Below are 15,146 nucleotides of genomic sequence, written 5' to 3' on the forward strand. Positions count from 1 at the left end.
TCCTCAGCCCATTCCTCTAGTCTTACTAAAAGGATTCTGCTCATTATTTTAATGGGAGAATCTAACAGCGAGATCGGGCGGTAATTTTTTGGATCCGATTTCGTCCCCTTTTTATATATTGGTATAATTGTTGATTCTCCCTAAGTATCCGGTGGGCCTTCCATAACTGCTGTATTAAATACAATATTCAGCAGGGGTCCCCACAAAGCTGGTAATGATTTATAAACATCAACAGGGACCCCATCCGGGCCGGCGGCCTTTCCCCCTTACTACTTTTGATACCTTGCACCACTTCCTCGAGGGTTATATTTAGAGGTAGGATTGGCCAGGTTTCCAATTCTGTGGGGTCATTCACAGTTGCAGTTTTAAAGATACTCGAAAAATGGGCAACCCATGTCTCACTATTTACATTGAATGACAATTCGGGCAAGAATTCATTCTTTAAAAAAGGGGAATTTACTGTAGCCCAGAACAACTGGCAGTCAGATGTATCTGCGGCCTGATTAAGCTTATCCCAGGCCTCCTGCTGTAGTTCTCTCTTCCTCACTTTAAGAACATCTTTATATTCTATCCTTAACTTCTTTACCAGCAATGGGTCCCTGGGTGAACATGCCAGAGCCTTTTTCAGCAGGTTGAGTGACTGTGTGTAGGCATGATTAAACCAGCCCCTGCAAACTCCTTATTCGATGCTATAGTAAGGATAATACTGATATTATTATTCATTTTACAGAAATTTGATAAAATCAATGAGGGAGAGTTACTATCATCCAGGTTCTCTATTATTTCTTGGTAACTATTTCTGACTATATTTCCCATAGTTCTTTCCGGGTTCACTCCTTTCCATTTAATTCTTATCCCGTTTGGCCTTATGGGTGCAATGTGTTCAACAATTACCGGTATATTATCAGACATGGTGTCCCAGATGTCTACCTTTCCAATAATGCAATTGTGGTCACTAAGCATAAGTTCTTCTATCCTCGGGGTAGTACACTTAAGTGTAATGCTGGCAGATACTAAAACATGGTCAATAATCGTGTTTGCATTCCTTCCCGGCCTGGGGGAGGTGTGACCACCTACGCCCAGGAAAGGCTTTGTTTCTGTGCTCAGGGAGCAGGGAGTGAAGGCTCCCACATCAGGGGTCCAGAAACATGTCTTGTGGTAGCAGGCTGGTGTGTACCAGTCAGGGAACATACCAGGGGCTGGTCATTTTCAGGGGGCATCTCTAAGATAGCCTCTGAGTGCATTTTTCATTAAATCCCACACTGGCATCATTGTGGATTTAATGTGCTGAGAAGTTTGATACCAAACTTCCCAGTTTTCAGTAAAGCCATTATGGTTCTGTGGAATTGATAATGACAAACTCCCAGCACCATATACTCTTAATGACATTACTTCACTTACAATATCTAAGAAATGGTCTAGACACTGTAGGGGCACAGGGCTCATGCACCTGTACCCTAACCACTGGTATAGTGCACCCAGCTAGAGGGGTGGCTGGCCTATGCCAGGGCAGTGGGTTGTAGGCATGGCACACAGGGATGTGAGCCATGTTGACTCTTCACTTTGTTCTGCTCCAAAACACACAGCCTGCAATGGCAGTGAGTGTGTGTAAAGGTGCAGGGCCTCTTAGAGTGGTACAATAAGTGCTGCAGCCCTTAGAGGCCTTCCCTGGCCACAGTGCCCTTGGTACCAATGGTATCTTTTACAAGGGACTGACATGTGGGAATAGAGGTGCCAATTGGGGGCACAAGGTACCGTTTGGGGAAAGAACACAGGCCCTGGGAACCTGATTGGCAGGGACCCAGGGCACATTAAGTCAAAGTACATCAGTATTCTGGCAAAGGTGGGGGGAGGGTTACTGCAACAGTAACCCAGCTTCCTACATACTTCACTTCCAAATTACAAAACAATAACCTTCATTTGTGCTGTCCTACTCGTGAGGGGCGTAGAAAGCAATAAAGTGTTGTAGAGAGGTTTAGAGTAGAGTGCCATGGAGTGGCATAGAGTGGAGTAGAGTCATAGAGTGAAGTAGAGTCGCAGAGTGGAGTGGCGTAGAGTGTAGTGGTGCAGAGTGAGGTTGCTTAGAGTCAAGTGGAGTGCAGTAGAGTATCGTAGAGCGGAGAGTATTAGAGTTAATTAAAGTGTCGTAGAGTGGAATAGAGTGTCAAAGAGTGGAGTGGTGTAGAATTTCAGAGAGGTGAGGGTCATAAAGTGGAATAAAGTCCACATGGTGGAAGGGCGTAGAGTTGAGGGTCATAGAGTTGAGGGGCGTAGAGTGCAGTAAAGTGTCATGGAGTAAAGTGTTGTGGAGTGGAGGGCCATAGAGTGGAGTGGCTTAGAGGGCAGTGGTGTAGAGTGGAGTGTTGTAGCGTGCAGTGGAGAAAAGTGTCATAGAGTAGAATAGCATTGAGTGGAGTGGAGTAGAGTGGCATAGAGTATTGTTGAGTGTCATAGAGTGCAGTAGAGTGGGCTAAAGTGAAGTGGCAAAGAGTGGCGTGGAGTGGAGGTGGAGGTGGTGGTGTGGAGTGTTGTGGCGTAGTGTGGAGTGTCATAGAGTAGAGTTCCATAGAGTGGAGTGGCTTAGAGTGGAGTATGCATGACGTGTTAGTGTTCTGCCATTACAGACAACTCATTTTAAACTGAAATGACTATTACATCTGCACATAACAGTTTTACTGATAAAACTAAACAGCGCACAAACAATATGTGGAAATGGCACCACAGAGTGTATTGATTTGTTTTGATTGTATTAAAATATTTGTTTCCTCCATACTTCCGAATTACAATTGTGCTTAATTTGTGCTTTCCTAATCCTGATATAATATGAAATATCTTCACAGTTTATTTACCGACATAAATGTTGTTGTGTGCTACAAAACCCCCTTTTCTTTCCCAGTCAAGATTGTCACATTAATCCTCTCACTTAGTAATCAGAAAAAGAAAAGTAAACATCAAGCTCCCTTGGAAGACAGAGCCTGACGTTTGTCCCTCTTCTTTGAACACACAGAAAATGTGACAAGATAAGAAGAAAATGTGAAGTCCTGTTTACAGAAAGCGGAGACTCATGGACAAATAAAAGGAATGCTGGTGAACAAGCTTTGCTCTATGGAAGGGATGAAAACATGCTGGACATCCTATGACAAATAAAGCCAACAAATAAAAAACTAAAAAATGTGAGTCACAAACTACAAAGCCAATGGTAGGTAATGGACTGAATGCATTCACAGGGCAGCTTGCAGAAAGCCCAGAAGAAGTATTTCCACAATCAGACAGCTATGTTGTCTGATAGGTTTCGACCTAAAAAGGAAGCACCGTGAAAGCTTAGGATCGCACAATTTGGTTAAGCATGGAAAAATGAATTTCACACTGGGCCATTCAGCCACTATATGGCCATCTATTTATTTCTTTGGATTTACTTCAAGGAAAAATGTAGAGCACGAGTGGCAAGCCAATCTCACATTAAGATCAGCTTGTTTTGGGCTCGAGGTTCCAAGAGGACTTTGAGTTGAGCCAGAGCCAGGCATCTGGCTCGAGCTGTTAATGGTTTGCTCAAGCAACATATCAGCCTTAAGTGAGAGTTGTGGAAATACAGTAGCAGCAAATATCATGGGAGATGCATGTACAAACCTTTTCACAGCAGTCTTAGTGGCCACCAACCATTTGTGCTTGCAAAAATGCCTACTGAACCTTCTCATCAAAAAACAACTCAGAAATTGAAAATATATTCAGAACAATGCTATGCAAAGATATCTGCTAAGTGGATAGCATATTGGAAGCAATCAAGGCTATAACCAAGGGGAAAGCACACAGGCCAAACTTGATACTATCAGAATTTTGTTTTTTTAATGACCAACTTTATTGAAGGTTTTGCAGAAGACTCATAACATCACAGTTCACAAGAGTACAATTTACACGCACAACAGTACAGCAAGCCCAGCCATCCATTTTGCAAAACAATTCAGGGTCAAATAAACAATCGGTAACAGTTACACCATTTACCCCATTCTTTTGAGGCAACCGCAAGCCTCAAAAATCGGTTTCTCCTGGTGCTCGCACCAGCCCATCCCCTTGCGCCAACACCTGACAGTTGATGTTTTTTGCTGTTTCCAGGTACGAGCCACATCCCGTTTAGCAACCAAACATGGCACCCAAAAAGATTTTCACAGCCCGGTGGCCCCCAATCTCCTCCACCAACCTCAATGGCACACTACTGGATGTGAACTCCAGGGTGCGTCCCAAAACAGAGGAGAGTACACGCCTCACCCCCTCACCACCCGCCACTCCCATGCGATATGGAAGAAATCTGCTGCTGGGAGCGCGCATTGCATACATACTGCCTGAGTGTTTGGGAGCAAATGCTGCTGGCGCTGTGGGGTGAGGTAGTTCACATGCAGGTAATTTAATTGAATCATATGCAGCCACAAAGGGGTCATCTCAGTGAGACGGTGGTTGCAGCCAATGAGCCAGAGAGCCTACCTCCAGCAGGTAAGGGCTACCCACGTGCAAGAAGGTAGTGTGCTGGGCAGCTGCACCCCTTACAGAAGATCAAGCAGACCATCCAGACTCCTCGAATAAATCTCCAGACGGGATGCCGGGTCTTCCAACCCACCTCAGAACCAGACGTAAATCAGTATCAAGTGGGATGCTAGGTAGTATATGTAAATGTCCGACAGACCCAAGCCACCATCAAAGGGGGATCTGCACAGTGACTAAAAAGCTACCTTGTGCCTAAAACCCGCCCACATAAAATTGGTGATTCTGGCAATCAGGGAAATAAAACTTTGGCGGGGAATGTGGTAAAGATAGTTGCCCAGAGTATACAGGTAGAGCGGCAGGCACACCATCTTAAAGAGGGTAGTACGCCCCATGGGGTTCAATGGCAGGGCTGCCCAGTGGCCCAGGTTGCATTCAAGCATGATGGCCAGCCCCCGGAAGTTAAGGACCCAGGCAAGATACAGGAGGGGGGACACGTGGATCCCTAGATACTTAAAGGAATTGTGCCGGGTGGGAATGTTGGGGCACCAGCCCCCGCACTAGGGCATTTCCATTCACCTCTACCAGACAAGTAAGGATTGCATTAGCCGACTGATAGGACCTACCGACACGGGGACTGAGACCGTCATACTAGAGACCTAACCCTACGCTTGGACTAATCAGGATGTTCCAGCCCTGAAATAATTGTTACCATGCCCTGAAGAAGTCCCAGGCCGATGGCCATGTAAAGGGGGCGAAAGACGTGTTGGCTGTTTTTCTCGAACTGACTCTGAAACTGAAAACGAGTCGAAATACATAAACATCTCCACCGTGCATACTGTGTACTGGAATTTATTTCAGTGTAAACGACAGTCCTTACTTGTCCAGAACTCTTTCCAGAATTCTCTTGCTTCCAGGGGGTTAGGGGTCTCCCCCTGTCATGGACAAGTACGCTCAGTATATCCTGCTCAATTAAATACGGCTGGTAAGGGATTGGGACCATTTACCCCTCCATACATTGAAAATGCATTCATTAATTCGCAGCCTGGACATCTCAACGTATAACCGAAGAAGTGTCAGACATCCGGGCCGGACGGCTTGGATCTTTGAGAAACAGAAGGATATCGTCCGCATATAACGCTATGCGGTCCTCAAAGCTATTCGCCCACTGCCAGCCCCAAACCTACTATCAGAAGTATTTAAACTCTGTCCAAAATGGTGGTCCAATATCCTTGTAGCAACCTTCACAGAAATGTGAATTTCAAATATATGCCCCACTCACGCGGAATAGTATAATCCCACTGTATAAAAAAGGTTCAATGGACACCCGAAATCCCACAAGTCCATCAGCCTCACATACACTAACTGTATAATCTTCTTCAAGATGATTCTCAGAGCCCTGGAAGACTGGATCACAAAGGAAAGATTCCTAAACCTGATAGATACAAGTGCAGTAACCAAAGCGTCACAAAATGTACCATCAATTGAAAGCCTCCAGATACCAGCATCTCATGCAGATGATTCAATCTGGATAACTCACACCCCACAGGCCTTGCAAGGGTAAATTATAGCAATGGACACAAACATGACTTAAAGATTAACACACAAAATGAACACAATAGTATTCAAAAAAATCTTAAGGCTAGTAAAACCTTTTCCATTGGAGGCACAAGTCCAGAAGAAGTAAACTCCTTCACATATCTAGGGCAGACCATCATAAGCAACCTCATGCAGTATAGACACATTCAAATGACAATAGTGAAATCCTTCAAAGGATGGCCTGCTCCCACAGTCATCATGTTTCATAGCTCATTGTCACGGTAGTCCAGGCAAAGTTTGCAAGCCAAATCTCCTGTGGCACAGACCTCTGAGTCTTGGGCAAAAAATATCCAAAATAGAGTGACATGAAAGCAAATTCTGGAAATCTTTGCTGATGCGTCTAGAAGGATTAATTTTAGTCATGCTGGTATCCCAAATAGGCTTTCAGTCCAACCTGAATAAATGCCAAGTGGCCCCAACAAAGTATTGACCGAAAAGAAAAAGATCATATGGCAGCAATCTACTAGACATGGCCTGGAGAGAGCACGTTGCCATGTGCCATAAATCAGATTTTGTTATCAGCCTGGATAAAGAATAAAACACCTTGGCCTAGTCCCCATATTTGACAACACCACAATAAATGCCAGCTTGTAGCTCATGCCGACAGAAAGCATAAATAAGATCATAAGCACACAATTTAATTTGCGGGAGCTTAGATGGAAACAAAACACAGGAGAACTTCCACCAAGCAGGCCACACAGGAATGTATGATGCTGCCCAGCTTCTTGCTCCAGCCGGAAGCACCTATCTTCCTTTGGGAATCTTGCTAAAAAAGAGAAATTTAGATCCATGGATAATTTAATGTGCAGTACTATTGAGGATCAATTCCACTTTCAATTATACTGTTCCATATTCAATCAAATTGGAGGTGTTACCTTCACAGACGCACTGGAACAAGAAAAACAGGAGTCTGATGAAGAACACACTTTCTTCCTGGTCAGTGACATATCAGGGTAGTTGACAAAGCGTCGGCAATATATCTCATCAAAAGCTGGGACGTAAGAGTCAAACAAGAGAAAAAATCAAGAAGAAACAAAGTCCTCGTAGAGTCACTGCATCAAGCTGCCTCTGAAAATTCAAATGGAATTTCCATTATTCTTACCAACTGTATCATTACTTACTACTGCCACCACACCACTATAAACATCCTGCCAGACATGGCAGAACTTGAATTCAGTTAACTAGCCTGGATGTTTTTCTCTAATTTCTATTGGTGTTTGTTTCCTGCATATTGTCTTTTAGTATTAAATCTGTTTTATTGACAATATACAGAGACAATGATCACAAACAAAAAATCGCCCACAACCCAATGGGCCGGCCAAAGAATGTACATTTGTGCAAGCAGCTCAAGGAGAATAACAGTTCTTCAGATATTAAACACAACAAGCCGCCTACAACCCTTTAGAGCCGGCCGCGTCTTAAAAAGAAAGGGGGGGAGTGGGGCGCCCAAGGTGCAATGCGTCCGCCCTTGTGCAAAATAAATGATCGAGGGCTGCCAGCCGCAATCCATCCCCCTGACATCAACCGCCCTCCTGAGCGGCCCGGGCTGAGGACTCTGTGTTCCGTGGATCAGTGCATGCACACACATCTTAGTCCCAATATCATGAGGCCGAGCCGCGTGCCCCGAAGGGGAGCATGCGGCTAGAATGCTGTCCAGACCATCCTCTAGGTCGGACTCATTAGGACAGTCAATGCCGCTGTATAGGCTTCATCTTCAGATAACTAAGATACATGAAGCTAAAACGAAAACTCCCCATCCCACCCTACCCCCAAACCTACACCCCCCCCAAACCCCGTCCCGGGGTCCAGGTCCTGCCCCGTCGATATCAAAAGATAGGCCCTCTCACAACGCTTCAACCCTCGGCCTGGGACAGGCGCAGTAAACGCAGGTACCTGGGACACGTGACCTCCCTGAATTCCATGGCCAAGAGGGATAGAAACGGCTGCCACAATTCCGCATATTTGGCACTCCTCTCCAGCTTTGACCAAGGACAGCTTTTCTATGCCGAGAACCGCCCACAGGCGATGGAGCCACCCCTGGAATGTGGGAATGTGCGTGGTGCGCCAGTGAGACAAGATGTTCTGTAATGCAGACCCAATGGCAATGGCGATCAGTCGGCCCCTGCGTGACCTCAATGGGTATGTAATGGGATTAGGTAGACCCAGTAGGACATAGGGGGGAAATCGTGGAATTTCGGTATCAAAATGTGAGTCTACGTCATCCAAGACTGATTTCCAGTACCCCTGGAGGTGGACAACAATCCCAAAGAAGATGGACCAGCGAACCCCTCTCTCCGCACCCGCGCCAACAGGTTGCCTCCCTCGTGTGATCTATCTCATGTAGCCTCTCTGGTGTGTAATTCCAATCTGATACTATTTTGGTGAGCTTGTCAGTCAATCCCATGTGGTAAGCGGAGTGTCGCGCGCGGTAATAGATACCGTCCCATTCTTTAGTGCTGAGGGTGCGCCCCAATTCTCTCTCCCAGCGAGCCCTACCAGAATTATAAACCAGGGAGTATTGGTCCAGAAGCATGCGATACAGGTCAGAAATTAGGTGTTTATCCGCAGTCCTAGTAATCAGCCAATACTCAAATGGCCGCAGACGTCGATCTGCTTCCTCTCGTACCCGACTATTAAGCGCCCAATGCCGAGCCTGAAGATACCAAGGCCGTTCCGTTTCCGGCAGGTTGCCACTTCGCGTATGCCACAATGTCCTGTCCAGGGCTAAAATCTGGGTTCTCGAGCAAAGGAGTGAGCGGGGATGGAAAGGTGGTTTGAGATTGGTGCCGTCCCACACCTCCAGCGGTACCCTCGTGATGTGTGAGGCGTGGAGGTCGGTGCTGTCTGCGAAGAAAGGGCACCTCCTGGAGTGGACGGCCTGCCACGGCCTGGTCTTGGAAGAGCCAATGTTTTTCAGACTCCTACCTACTCCATTCCACCAAGGTGCGCAGTTGGGCCGCCTGATAGTATAGTAGCAGATCTGGTAGGCCCAACCCCCCCTTCTCAGGAGGCAACGTCGCCAGTCTGAGCTTCATTTGCGGCTTCCTGCCGTTCCAGATGAATTGAGCAAGTTCGGCCTGTGTCTGACGAAGCCAGCCATCTGGCGGGCGTAATGGAATGGCCTGGAATAAATAAAGAATCTGCGGCAAAACCATCATTTTTGTGGCTGCCACCTTATCCAACCCCGTGCATAGTTGATACGGACCGTGTTCTGCAATGTGGGAGCCAGTTGGATTCCCAGATATGGGACCGTTTCCTGCGCCCAGCGAAATGGAAAACGCTCCTGCAAGTGGGACAGAGTGTGTCTTTCCAATGAGAGGTCCAAGGCCACTGATTTCGACATATTAACCTTGAATCCCGATACCCGAGAGAATGCATCCAGAACCGCGACGCAGGTCGGTAAAGAGGCGCTAGGGGAGGATGAAGATAGAAGGACGTCGTCTGCATAGAAGCTGATAGTGTGTATATAAGCCCCAAATTTAATTCCGCGCACCTCTGGGTTGAGTCGCATCGACTGCGCCAATGGCTCCATATACAGGGCGAAGAGCAGGGGCGACAAAGGGCACCCCTGTCTCATGCCCCGTTCGATAGAAAATCGGGGTGAAGTACAGCCATTGACCCTAACCGTCGCTGTAGGGCAGGAATAACAGTTAAGGACCCAAGTGCGGAATTTGGCACCCAGCCCCGCCTTCACCAACACCTGCTCCAAGTAGGGCCAATGGACTCAGTCAAACGCCTTCTCTGCATCAATTGGGAGCATCATATATTCGTCGGTCGTCCGCGTGGTCTTCTCTATGAGGTGTAGCGCCCTCTTGGTATTATCTACTGTCTGGCGTTCGGGGATGAATCCCGCCTTAGGGAAGAAGCTTCTTGACTCTGGCACCCATCTACAGAACCAAAGCATCGCCATCAGCGTGTGAATATAATCAACGCATCCTCGACTTGCTGGACCTGCAGCGACGCAACTCATGACACAGCTCGTTTTTGTGACCAGAAAAGGTACTTTGTCAACGGGCCTACATAACATAAAGATAACATAACATGTGTATTTGTAAAGCGCACGTTCACCCAGAGGTCTCTTGGCACTGAATAACAGATGTTCATTGTTACCCAACTCAAGTGTACTCATTTTATCGACCTCAGATGGATGGAAGGCTGAGTGGACCCGCCAGGATTTGAACCTGTGACCATGAGGTCGAACACAGGGCCCTGCAATGGACGCATTAGTCCACTGAGCCACCAGACCCGGCTAAATCCTGCATGGGTCCTGTAGCCAGCCGGAGCCCCATTGCGTTCGGTCCAAACTTTGACTTTGCCCTGGTCCAGAGGGACCTTAAGTAACCTCTAAAATGCTATTTGCTCCTAAGTGCTATTTTTCCCTTATTCTTTTGAAATTCAATATCTCAGCTTCTTTACATTGGATTTTTGTTGTTTTGGTATTGTTTTGTTCACAAAATAATAATCAGTTTTTCTAAACCTTTGTGGAGTCTTCTTGTGGTGTAGTCACTGTGTTACTGTGTGTGTGTTGCACAAATACTTTACACATTGCCTCTTTAGATAAACCTGACTGCTCTGTGCCAAGATACCAGAGAGTGAGCACAGATTATCTTTTAGTGTGTATCAATCTTACCCTGACTAGATTTGTGATTCCTGCTTGGCCTGGGTGCATACTTCAGCCTACCTGGAATCCCAGTTCTAACAATGGGATCTACCAGAAGATAAAGACTGCGGAAAGTGATCTGCGTACCACCATGTTGGTGGGCAACAATCACTCCCCCTGACGTTCCCGTGGAAACTGTGCACAGTGGGCAAACTTTGCTAGTGCCCAGTTGGCGCTGTGGTCCGTGTCGGCATTGCTTGAGCTGCTGTGCCCGAAGGGAAGTTGCAAGTTGACCTGAACTACTGTGCCAGAAGTGAAGTTGCAGCGTGCACTGAGCTTCAGTGTCAACAAAGATGATGCAGATGTTGCAGCTGCGCCTAAGGATGAAACCATGGCTTGACCTGAGCCAAATTCATTTGAAAGGGAGGTCTGTGCTGGTCCTTTCCATCTATCCCAGACTGACTTGTGCATGGCTGCACCATCCCAAGAATACCCTGTGTGCAGCTGCACCATCCTGAGACAAGCCTGTGTGGGGGCGCGCCATCCCAGACTCAATCAGCCCTTGCAGGGCTACACTAGTCTTCGAACACCTGCTTGCTCAGGCCTTGTGATTCACAAACTCCCAGAACAGACATCACTGTCTGCGAGAAGCCACCTCACTCTGTGGTGTAGTTCCTATATTCCCAATATGCTCTGCGCATTGGAATAATATATACTATATATTAGACGTAGGACTGAGGTCTACTAGGTCTCTATCGAATATATTAAACTTAATTGTGAGTGCCAGCTAGCTCAGAGGTCACTAGAAACTTTCTCAAATTCACAAGAAGGGATTAGTTTCTGACAACCGCATAAACAGGACAACTTTGTTTCCCCAAGATAAAACTGATTATCAGAGTTGTGGAAACAATAGATAGATATTTCACTCAGTCAATCGTGCATGCTTCGTTTCACCAGAGGTGCAGAGAAATAGAGAGACGGTCGTTTTCAAAAAAGGTTTTATTGAACAGTCTTCTTTCTCAAGCATAAGAATGAACTGCTACAATCGTAAAACTGGTTGTAAAATATAATGTATACAATATAAAGAATAGAATAAAATAATACTGTAAGAGCATTGTATGGTTCCTAAACCATAGATAAATACATACATAAACAACAGAGGCTAAAGTACTCAACTGGTGCTTCTAGAATACGCCTACCCCGATGTACTTAACCTAAGCTTAGTACGAGGGAAGAGGTAAGTGAGGTGTAGCATAAATGTAGTATTATTTTGCCAAGAATCTGTCCAAGATTTCTCTTAGGGTCTAATCAGCTCCGTACCTTAGTTTGGAATGAAGAAGGTCAGGCGGCTCAGGACTCGATTTCCCAGCAACCCGCATAGGGTAGCTTGGAAACACTGGAGCTGGATTTCAAGGCAGGAGAAAAGACAGCGTCTCTCTCAGTGCGTCTGCTGGAGGGTCGGCTTTCTTCGGCACTTGCTGTAGCAGGATGCGTCGGGCAAGTAGATAGTCGAACTGATCCAAACCACTGTGTGTTTGCTAAGCGAAGTGTGGGCATATTTATACCTTGAAGTTGCCGATTTTGACGTAAAGGTGGACATAATGACGCCATTAAAGGCTCTCGGTTCTTTGAAAACTCCATGAGTTCTTGGACAAGTCAGTTCTTGAGCAAGGGAAAGTCCCTAGCTGCTGAAGCCGAGTTTTCCAAGAAATCATTGTAGATTTTCGGAACTAGTGGAAGTAGCCCAGCCGTATTTGGACTGCATGAGCTATGACTAAATATGGTTATGATTCTTGTGCCTCTATAAGGGCATAGTAATTTATACCTATTTAAGGGCATGAATCGGGAAATTTACAATAGTGTCCTAAAATGGTTCACAACAACTCACAGAGGACAAAGAGCAGCTGTCTCATCAGAGACACAACTTCCCAAATATGCCCTGAAGAACTATTGGCTAGCACTTCCTCAGAAGCAGGAGAGGGTTGAGTGAAGCAGGAGATGGTCAGCCACCCTAGTGCACAGACTTAAACAAGGATTGAGAATCCCATACACACATGCATCAAATGGTTCAATAAGGCATTTACTGGGCTTTGCTGGTAAAAGTAGGACCAGCAGGTGGCGGGAGGGAAAAGTACGATGGCCATGGAGAATCTGTAGGTTTCAGGAGGAAAGCAGGAAATGGAGAAACCTAACAACTCCTCTCATTGGCTAACCATTTCAAAGTAGGTTTGCGTCAGTGAAACTTGCTGATCCCACCACACTCTGTGATGAGTTAGGGAAGAGTGATGTGAGGCATCACTAACAGTCAGCCCTGGGCACTTCAGGGCTCCAACTTAATGCACCCAGAGCTGACTCTATCAGTGATGCTCCCCCTCTTCGTGAGGGGTAGGATCCTTGCAGGGTTCTGCTGGGTTGATGATGTGACTGCCCTCAGAGGTGTGAGATCTTCAGCGTGGCATACCTTAGCTCAGGCTGTCAGGCACCTGCTCATTAGCCCATGTGAAGCTCTTGGCTTCGTGATCCTGCCATGGTGAGTGTCTGTCAGGGTGACCTTTGCTCAGCCTGGCAGAGACTCGTATTGCATTGGAAAAGTATGTGGCGTAGCCCCAGTGCCCATAATGATGGGCTGTGTTATGTAGGGGTCGCGCCCCTGTACCACGAGGGCTCAAGGACGCCTCGCACCTCGAGGTCTCGTGGTCAACAAAGAGTTGGAATGTAGGTGCTTTTGAACAGGTGGGGTAACGGTTGGGGTTAATGGTGGCTGGAGTCTGTTGTGCCGGCTAAGTGTTGGGTCTGCTCTTACCTGTGTCTCACCAATAAATCCAAGTACCTCAATCCACACTGTTGTCCAGTATCCTCTTCTTCACAACAATTTTGGCGATGAACTTGGCCGGTGTCTGGACCTCAGTGAGAGTACGTGCGGCATTCGGTGAAGACACATCGGCTGTACATTTTCTAGGGAACCCTGTGTGGTTGGATCCTGTATCCTCTGATAGTTTCCCAGCTAGTGGCTGAAGCTGGTTGGAGAGCACACACTTCTGTTCCCCTTTGTTTGGCATTTTTTTGGGGGTGGCTGCCCGTGGCTGCCCGTAGCTGGAGGCAGAGTTTGTGGCAGGTCTAGATGGCACACATCAGTTCAAAGGTTCCGTCCCGGTGATCCCGCCCATCCTGGAAGTTGGCCTGCCTCAACACTGGCTCCTGTGAGACTCCGCCCACTCTGTGGTTCACGTCAGTGGTGGAAATCTCCAGAGGTGGATCTTGGAAGGGTTTTCCTGCCTGTCTTTCTGCCTTGTATGGGAGTCGGCACCCATCACGGCTGGGCTCTGCGGCTGTCGTTACCGCCCTGGAGGTGGAGTCTCACTACTGCCTAACACTACGCTCTCTTAAAAGGCCATGTCCTACTTTTTAGTTTTGTTTTAGCGTCTCCATCACTCAAGGTTGTGGCGTGTTCCTTCAGTATTTACATGGCACAGGAGTTCTTCCTTCCTGCCTCTTGCTAGATGTTGTAGCGGTGAACCAACTTGGCGTTTCAAGGTATTCTACTGTGATATGTACACCTGGTAAGAATTTTCCTTTGTGCACTCTTACGGTGATGTGCCTACCTTGATTGGCTTTTAGTAATTCCAGTTGGAGAATTCTGTTCCTAGTACTTTCTGGTCAGGGATACACATACCCATTAATTTACTTCATGTGCTCACACAGCTACAGAGGTGATGTGCACATCTTCAATTTTTTTAGTGTTCTCATGTAGCTTCAGCATTGTTTTATCCACAATTGTTACCTTAATAAGTGTTGTATTTTTGTCCTACTTTTCTGCTTTTTGGGTCTATTGTTATTTTGACATGGAAGCTTCAGGAGATAACGCTGTATACGTACCTGTGATATCACCACATGTTTCAGTTATGCCACCACCCTTTTTCTTGATGCAGCCTGGCACACCACCCATGCCTTGGGATGGTTGGGTTCTCATGCTCGATAACTATTTGGAAGCACTGGATGCAGGGGAGTTCAAGCCTTCCCAGTAAAAAGCTTTGTTGTTGAGTGCTGTTGGTAAGGAAGGTCAGAGAGTGTTCAGGTCTTTGCTGTTGGTGTTAATGTGAAATCATTCAGGATGTGCATATGGAGGCCAGACACAGATAAGAGATACGCTATGCCAAGGAGGAAAACTTAGTTATGTCTAGGAACATGTTTTGTACTCAACATCACAAAGGGGGAGAGAGTATTGATGAATTTGTGTCAAGACTTCGTGAATTATCCACCAAGTGCAATTTTGGGGTAATGATGGATGAACTTATAAGAGACTAACTTATTGCACAGTGTGCCAACAAAAAAATTCAGGAGAGATTATGGGCTGCTAAAAATCCTAGCTTGAGTGATATTACAGGGATGGCCATGGTTCTGGAACAATCCAATTCGTGCATGAAGGAGCTAGAGAGGACAGAACAAAAAGTGGATGTTTCTGAGGTGAGTGCTG

This window comes from Lissotriton helveticus, chromosome 7 (assembly GCF_964261635.1).
Source record: "Lissotriton helveticus chromosome 7, aLisHel1.1, whole genome shotgun sequence".
NCBI lineage: Eukaryota > Metazoa > Chordata > Amphibia > Caudata > Salamandridae > Lissotriton > Lissotriton helveticus.